Below are 9,408 nucleotides of genomic sequence, written 5' to 3'. Positions count from 1 at the left end.
ACTTTTAATAGCTCAATTTAGTTCAGGACGTGCATCACAAAACGGCACTTTAAATGAGTCAGCCTGCTGTAGACGGTGACTGAGCTGTCAGAGCTGAGCCACAATAAAACATCTGCTTTTGGTTTCCACTGTTTGGCATAAGAGCTTTAGGTGATGCTGTTATCAGAGCTCTGAACACGAATCCTATAGGAGCGCCGTTTATCAAGCAGAGTCAGTTTTTATAAAGACACGACATGGGGGTCAGTCAGTAGTGAACCCTAACAGAACAGTAGTGAAAGTTGAGAGAACAGTAGTGAACGATCAGAGAACAATAGTGAGACATTAGTATGCCCAGCACTACTGCCACATGGCCATCATCATTATTGTGAGAAATTATGTTGATTTCCTCCATTTAACTGCTATTTTCTGTGCTTATCTTTGTCTCTCCAGAGCTCTCATCAGTCGCTGTTATATAACTGTGTGTGCGTGCGTGTGAATGAGGAGTCTTCAGAGACCCGGGATTCACATCTTCTCAATTAAGGTCTTAATTAATGCTCTGTGTGCAAAAATGTGTGTGTGTGTGTGTGTGTGTGTGTGTTTGTGTCTGTGTGTGACTGATGAGGAGAAAACAGACAGAGATAACTGCACTTCTGGTACATCACTCATGGAGCAATATCAGAAAGTCCTAATCACAGTTGTGAGTCACTGCTCAACATTCACTACGATCTCAAAGACTTCCCACAGTGTCCGTGTACAGGACCTCCTGTTTTTTTATTAGCAACAGGCTCTGTTTAAGGCCTTATTTGCGTATGCTTCAAACAATAGCCCATATACATAAAACCACAGTGCTATAATGGCTGACTTATACCTAGAAGCCCAACCTAGTATGTGCTGCTCATATATGAATGCCATGAGAAACTCCTTACAGAGACAGGAAAGTCCCAGTTGTGTTGTTTTAATGGTTTGGAAAGGCTGACGTACAGACACACTGGAACATGACTAAAGGAAAAAAACAGTATCAGTAAGGTGGGGCAGTAGAGGCAGAGTAGAGGAGGTGGTGTGGGGGGGGCAAGCTTTTCACCTCTCACTTCTCTCATTCTATGTTGTGAGTTTTCAGAAGCTTTGATACCTGTTTTCCCACGGGACACATTATGACTCGCCTCCCAGTGTGGGAGGAAGAGAGAGAGAGAGAGAGAGAGAGAGAGAGAGAGAGAGAGAGAGAGAGAGAGAGAGAGCGAGCGAGAAAGTCAGACAGACAAGGGCAGCTAGAGCTTTCTTCATTCACAGAGGCCGTATCTTTCTGACCGAGTTCCAACTATGGGGGAGGGGGTGTCCACTGAGAGGAAAGACCAACGCTGGCATAGCAAAGAGAAAATGGAAGGGAAAAACACAAGCATATTAAGAGCCCGGGACCCAGACCCCAGACCCAGACCCCAGACCCTGACCCAGACCCTGACCCCGACCCCAGACCCCGACCCCAGACCCTGACCCAGACCCAGACCCCAGACCCAGACCCCAGACCCCGACCCAGACCCCGACCCCAGACCCTGACCCAGACCCAGACCCCAGACCCTGACCCAGACCCAGACCCCAGACCCTGACCCAGACCCAGACCCCAGACCCCGACCCCAGACCCAGACCCAGACCCAGACCCCAGACCCCGACCCAGACCCCGACCCCAGACCCAGACCCAGACCCCAGACCCTGACCCAGACCCTGACCCCGACCCCAGACCCCGACCCCAGACCCTGACCCAGACCCAGACCCCAGACCCAGACCCCAGACCCCGACCCAGACCCCGACCCCAGACCCTGACCCAGACCCAGACCCCAGACCCTGACCCAGACCCAGACCCCAGACCCTGACCCAGACCCAGACCCCAGACCCCGACCCCAGACCCAGACCCAGACCCAGACCCCAGACCCTGACCCAGACCCCGACCCCAGACCCAGACCCAGACCCCAGACCCTGACCCAGACCCTGACCCCGACCCCAGACCCCGACCCCAGACCCTGACCCAGACCCAGACCCCAGACCCAGACCCCAGACCCCGACCCAGACCCCGACCCCGACCCCAGACCCTGACCCAGACCCAGACCCCAGACCCTGACCCAGACCCAGACCCCAGACCCTGACCCAGACCCAGACCCCAGACCCTGACCCAGACCCCGACCCCAGACCCAGACCCAGACCCCAGACCCTGACCCAGACCCTGACCCCGACCCCAGACCCCGACCCCAGACCCTGACCCAGACCCAGACCCCAGACCCTGACCCCGACCCTGACCCCGACCCCAGACCCTGACCCAGACCCTGACCCCGACCCCAGACCCCGACCCCAGACCCCGACCCCAGACCCTGACCCCGACCCCAGACCCAGACCCTGACCCAGCAGTTGAGAGGAGTGGCTAGCACCACCGTAGCTGAACTGCACACAGGAGTGTGTTTGAGCCCCTGGGGCCATGTACCAGGCATACCAGCACCCCCCCCCCATACACACTCACTCACACATACACACACACTCACACACACACTCACTCACACACACACACACACTCACACACACACACACACACACACACACACTCACACACTCACACACACACACACACACACACACTCACACATACACACACTCACACACACACACTCACACATACACACACACACACACACACACACACTCACACATACACACACACACACACACACACTCACACATACACACACTCACACACACACACTCACTCGCGCGCACACACACACACACTGTAGTTTTTAAAGGTGAGGAAGACCAATTAATTCACCCATGATCCATGCCTTTAAAGTTTGATCAATCATTACGGGAGACCCATTTCTGGCTGGAACTCACCGCATGAGTGCCTCACTCCATCCTTCACTCCACCCATACAGAGGTTGACTGCACTGGCCCAGTTATCCCAGCCTGGGGCTCTTTAAGCCAGACATAATGCTGCATACATTTGTCAAAAACTTTCAACTCATCTGTTATGCAGTATTGTTGCTGTGCTGCTCCCTGACGTCCAAGCCCAGCCAGCCTTCAACATTTGGGAAGCGCGCGTGGGGTGGGGTGCTGCTGTGGCTGTTAACATGTCTCCTCCATGGTAATGTCCCATGAACACGACTCTTGAGCGTTTCTCACACAGTAGACTCGTAAATACAGAGACGGAGGCTCTCTGTCACCCCAGGGTCCTTGTAAAAGTCTGCTGGATGACTGTAGGACACGCACTCACACAGATCCTCACGCTTCCTCACACAGCCGTAACGGCAGTGAAATTCCCTTTCTGAGCTGCCTCACAGCGGGGGGGCTTTTGCAAATCTTCTCTGCCTGATAATCTTCAGCGTTTCTTTGTCCAGTGTCCTCTGAAATCTACCTTGAGCTTTTTTATGCAGCAGGGCAGGTCAAACACCCCTGACCTGATCATTGTCCCCTTACAGACATGACTTTAACTGGAAAAAAGACAGGCACAGTGGTAGCCCAGTGGTCAAGGTACCTCACTGGTTCGAGCCCCGCCACTGCCAAGTTGCCACTCTTGGGTACCCGAGCAAGGCCCTTAACCTTCATTTGCTCAAGTTGTACTCAGCCATAATTGCTGAAAGATGTTTTGGATAAAAGTGTCAGCTAAATAATGTAATAAGTATATATGTTAAGATGTATATGTCTATTCTTTGTTGAGAGATCAAAGCTGATCACATTTTAGGAGCCGTTTGTGTGGAAAGCTGGATCACTTCAAAGGTTCCCACACTTCTTAAACGTAAGAGGATGTAAGGAATTTGTAATCCTTACTGTAGTCATGCCCCAGAGTGCCTTGAGAGTCTCAGCACTAGAACCTAGTTCTTAGCCCAGCTGTGCAAGAGAAGAGACAAGCAGATGGTGAGAAATATCCCACAGTGGATCTGTAATATGATTATCACGTATAGAGCCTCCTGCACTTTTATATCAGAAGAGGACTAGAGGTTATTTGTGCGTTTATGGGTGTGTGATGTGCGTGTAAGAGAGATTAAGGCGAGAGACATGGGAAAAGCTTGTGTGTATAGTGTGTATATTTGTGTTAATGTTAGTAACCTGTGTCTGTCTGTATGTGTGTGTGTGCATCTGGTTTCGATTAGTCTTTAGTGCTGCTGCTATTTTGGGCTGCTGATGACATAACACCAAGGCCTCAGCAACAGTACCTTAAAGTCATGATTGCCAAACATATACACATGTACAGATACACACTCACTCACACACATATCCATTCATGTACACATACAATCTCACACACATGCTCATGCTCACACGTACACATACATTTCTGAAAACCCACAGAGTAATGATCATGTTTATTATCCAGTGGTAGATATACATTGTATATTTAATTAAATTAGATTTTCCCTGTTATTCCCATTTCAGTCAAGAAAAATGTCCTTATTTATGATGAGCTACATTATTATGATGAGGTATGGATAATTCTATGTTATCACTGTGTGTCCTGAACTGGACAGGAAGTTGTTTTCCTAGATGATGTCACAGCTTCTCAGCATCCCACGCACCTCTTAGGGACCAGCTCTCAACATCGATTGTTACCACGGTGACAGTGCTGACGTGCTCTCTGGCTTGTTCGCTTTCACTCTCTCCCAAATGCACTCGTGCGTATGCATATACACACACACACACACACTCACAAAAGCACTCTCTCTCCCCCTTTCTCTCAAACACACAGTCAAGCTCCTAACCTTCTCTCTCTCTCTCTCTCTCTCTCTCTCTCTCTCTCTCACTCTCACACACACACGCACCCATCCTTCACTGAGCACATCCTTCACAGGCAGGTTTCTAGCTCAATCAGGGAGCAGAAAGATGAGGTCATCTGTAGGTGGGGTGTACCAGAACATCGTGTAACAAGTGATTCAGAACAGCTAGAACACTGCTTCACCTGGCTCATATCACATAGTGCTTCCTCCAGCTCCATCACACTACCTGCCCACACAGACACACACACACACACACACACACACACACAAGTTGGAGCACATGGTGAAGAGCCATTGTGTGGCTGGCGGTGGTTTAGGAGGAGATTACCGTAGAGAGGCAGTGTTCATCATCGACACCAGCAGCACGCCATGCTGGACCTCTATCGAGAATTATAACACACACACACAAGCTGGAGCACATGGTGAGGAGCCATTGTGTGGCTGGCGGTGGTTTAGGTGGAGGAGATGAGAGAGGCAGTGTTCATCATCGACACCAGCAGCACGCCGTGCAAGGCACACACACACACACACAATTGAATTCTTCTTTTTTTACTCTCGTCTTTCTCTCTCTTATGTATAAGACTCACAAATACACAGAGTAGTCAGATCTGCGATCTATGCCTCTTTGCTCCTAACACTTGATGTCTGTCTGCGGACTCTCTCTCTGTTTCCCAACTAACATCCCAGCTCTTCCACTCTCCCTATCCTTGCCATACTCCATGTCTTCCCTGTCCCGCCTCCTGTCACGTTGGCCCACTTATGAACACACATAAATATTATTAGAGTGCTCCATTTCCAGATTAATGGCTGTTTTGATTATTAGACAGTAACATTTATTTCTTAGATTCCATTTTTTCATGTTACTTGTAATCCCCTCTTTCTTCCACACAAACACATACTCTCTCTCTCTCGCTCGCTCTCTCTCTTACACACACACACACACACACACATACACACACACACACACACACACACACACACACACACACACACACACACACACACAACACACCACTCACCTTCTCTCTCCTTGGTGCCAGGATAGAATTGCTCTAGTCAGCTTTCCAAAAATGCACAGCATCTATCTAAAAATACATACACACACACACACACACACACACACCACCCTCAACACCACACCCACACCCACACCCACACAAAAAAAGACAGCTATTACACAGCAGACGAAAGAGAGAAGCATAACCAAAGTCATACTAAGCACACACAGTGTGAACCCTGTGACCCCTACCAGAGAGAGTAGACATAGTAGAGTTATTTTAGCTCTGGCATCAATCACAGTGAATTTAAAATTCAACAGTTCAAAGCCAGACGATCAGCTAGCCAAGGGTGCAGCCATCATGCACTGGGTGAACAGCTCTGGAATGGCAACACCTTTTTCCACACTTCTCCATTTTAAGAAGCAAAAGGAACCGAGAAACTCGCTGCTTGGAAGCACCTTGGCCAGTCGTGTGTTACTGCCGGGTTCCTCCAACTGAATTTCCATGTGACCTCATCCGGAACCCAGCGCAGGAGCCACTCGCCATCTGTGGCGGTGGCAGACAAGCAGGCCATTGTGAAGACAGAAACAATCAGACCAGAGACCCGGCCGAGGCTTCGGGTGTGCGAGTCCCAGCCGGCTAGAGTCCAGAACTTAGCACCGGGGGAAGGAACACGGCCCAACTCAGTTATCAGGGAAGAAAACTGCTGACCAGAGCAAGAGACCAGTCTGCAGACGGCAGGCGCAGATGCGTCAAAGACTGCCTCAAAGAGAAGCCAGCGTGCCCTCGGAGTGCTCGCCTTAACATGCCAAGCACCAGGACACCCATAATGCTAAAGAAGCCCTTAGATTCGGGCGAAGTCTTCTGGACGGATGGAGATGAATCAAGCTGCAGTGGCGAGGTGCAGGGAGGAGCTCAAACCTGCAGAGGAGCCACAGCAGCGGGGTCAAAGGGCGTGGGCATGCTGAGCGGCAAGCGGCGCCTCCTTCCCTTGTCCGCACTGATGATGCGAATGCCCCCTGCGGGGCAAACGTTCGCATCCAGCCAAACGCCTGCAAACTCGCTGAGCACTCGCTTTGCCTTGCAGAACCCCTGACCTGACGTGCACTTTTAGAGAATGTTTTCAGGGTCAAAAAATAGAATGTTCTTGACCGAACAAGCTCACCAACCTGGTGAGAGCCAGGCAGAACGCTCACGAGCAGGAAGCAGCAGCCAAGATCTGCCTCATTACAGTGCTGGCAGCACATCTCTGGTGGCAGCTTGGGGCTGCAGCCTACAGAGCAAAGGAACTGCACACAACCTGCCATCTTTACAGATGATTATTGGAACTTGTCCAGTGTAATGGGTCGTGATTTCTTTATGCTCCAAACTGTGGATGTAAGCACACTCAAATGTAAGCTGGCATTCTACACCTTTAAATTCACAGGCATTTCTTTTTACATTACAAATCTATTATAACCAGTTTCTTGTGTACTGTCTACAGTATACTGTCTACAATCTCCCTCTCTCTCATGCGCGCACGCACGCGCACACACGCACACACACACACACACACACACACACACGTTGCGCAGAAGTTAAGATGAATTCCTCGGTTCAAGCATTAGAGTGCCGTTAAGAGTTACAGCCTCTAGGGACATGGCTAATGCTAAATTTAGCCTGGTGTTTATTTCAGGAGCAGCATGTGTGCACCACCCACCCACCCACACATACATGCACACAGCACAGCACACACCCATCCACAGAGCAGAGCACACACAAAGAGACACTCTGTTCTAAGGCCTGGTCTCTGTTTTGCTAGTAATGAAAACATGTCATTTGGCTGACACTGTGGCCTCTTCCTCTAAATGCCCATATGTGCCATGGAGAGTTCACCCCACATATCATATACAGCATTTATCTCACACAACCTGCTGGTGGATGCCTGAGGGCCTTAGGCAAGCGTTCCCTGCCCCCAGCTCAGCTTCTCCCACAAGGCTGGCTCCCAACTCTAGCCCCAGGCTTCAGGGGGCCTCACAGCCCTTATTGGTGTTTACTCAGGGAACAGAGCATCCCCACTGGAAATCAGCTCCCTGTGGAATGGACAGGAAAAGCATTCTAACAGCACCTGGAAAAAAGGCCAGATAAACTCCTTTAAATGGGCATCTGTGTACATTTATATGTGGATTCCCACGTTATTGTATTTAATGGACTGGGTCCCTTTAAGGAGGTAAGGGCTTTCAGGTAGAGAGAGGCCTGCCTAAGTCCAACCCCAGCAGTGCGGCACCGAGCCTGGTTGGGTTTGGGAGAGAGGAGCACTGCTGGAATACTGCAGCCTTTGTGCGTCCCACATAGTCAGCAACAATCCCATGCATGTACAGAAAGGAAAGCCCAGCTCAGGCATGGGAGGCGGTGTGGATCCACGACACAGGAGTCCAGATCTGGGAAGAAGCAGCTTCAAGCTGTTCCGCTCTGACTCGGACAACTGTCAGCTCCTCCGCTGCTGGTCCCAGCGAGGCAGGTGGAAAGCCGTAAGCTTGTTTTTATTACTATCTGAGGCCTGCAGGCTTGCATTTCTAGCATTTAGCAAACACTCTTATCCAGAGCGACTGGTGTTTCTGTGTAAAATAGTACGTGTGCTCACGGGGAACCGAACACACAAGTTTGGCGTCACAAGCTGCGCGCCCTACCCGAGCGTTCAGGTGAGCGCGTTAAAAGACTCACTCCTGTTTAGCAGTGTGACCTCACTGACTGACAGATGCACAGCTAGACAGACAGGAAGCGGGACATGTTGGCAGACAGATAACTGTGGTGCGGTGAGTCATCAGTCTAGCAGAATAAAAATGGAGATGTAAAAGAAGCAGCCTCTGCACACAGGCACCAGCTACAGGGGTCTGATCGCCATGCATCACACAGAATACCACTTAGATTCTACTAGCACGGAGGTGTTTAGCTCTGGACTTTAAATACAGTCTCCACTCCTAGATTTTATCTTGGGTAATTAAGTGAAGAGTTAATGGAACTGACTGGACACTTTGATGAAATGCTTCAGTCCTACCTGGAGAATATGGGCAGTGATTTTTATGCACGTGTTGTATGGTGTAAATAAAGATCCAGGGATTACAGAAAACCAGGAGCAGATTTTGGATCTGAGGGCTAGAGTTGAAAGCCGCGGCCATGAAGGCCATGCTGTCCCACGTTACATCACCTGAGCAGGGCACCGAGGAGGCGCACAGCTCTCTGCCCGTAAACCCAGGCAGCTTCTGTTAAAAAAAAAAAACCCTGATAAGGCTCTTACCGAAGAGTGACGAAAGAGGGAAAGAGAGAGATACCGGGGGACACTTGGGCCGAGGAAGAGAAAGCCAGAATGAGAGGGAGGGAAAGATGAAGAGCGCGAGAGGGCTGATCATGTTCTTTATGATTGTCTGTCCCTTTTTGTCAGACGACAAGGTGAGGGGGAACGGAAATGAGGGGGAACGGAAATTAAACGGGAGGAATGAAATATGCAGTTAAAAGTGAAAACCATGGAGAAAGATAAAGATAAAGAATGACCCATATGTGACACAGCAGGGATTCTCTTATGAGCACCGCATGCAGGGAATCGCATAGAAACATCATTTTGAAAAATATCCCTTGAAAGGGGGATATTTTCAGAGTTATATCTAAAAGTAAAAAGATCAAAGAAAATCTGTTTTTAATAGCGT

At 49.9% G+C, this 9,408-nt stretch overlaps 1 long non-coding RNA gene across 1 annotated transcript; it reads right to left on the bottom strand.

Annotated features, from left to right (window-relative positions):
* Positions 1-2,587: 2,587 nt before the first annotated feature.
* LOC145657837 (uncharacterized) lies at positions 2,588-7,412 on the bottom strand. Its single transcript, XR_014123706.1, has 3 exons — positions 5,747-7,412; positions 5,056-5,168; positions 2,588-4,953 (listed from the first exon to the last, which is right to left on the bottom strand). It is a non-coding gene; the product is annotated as an uncharacterized LOC145657837 (long non-coding RNA).
* Positions 7,413-9,408: the final 1,996 nt, after the last annotated feature.

The sequence above is a fragment of the Electrophorus electricus genome, chromosome 5, assembly GCF_041902795.1.
Source record: "Electrophorus electricus isolate QZ-2024a chromosome 5, ASM4190279v1, whole genome shotgun sequence".
NCBI classification, from domain to species: Eukaryota; Metazoa; Chordata; class Actinopteri; order Gymnotiformes; family Gymnotidae; genus Electrophorus; species Electrophorus electricus.
This window is presented reverse-complemented; position numbering and strand designations above follow the sequence as displayed.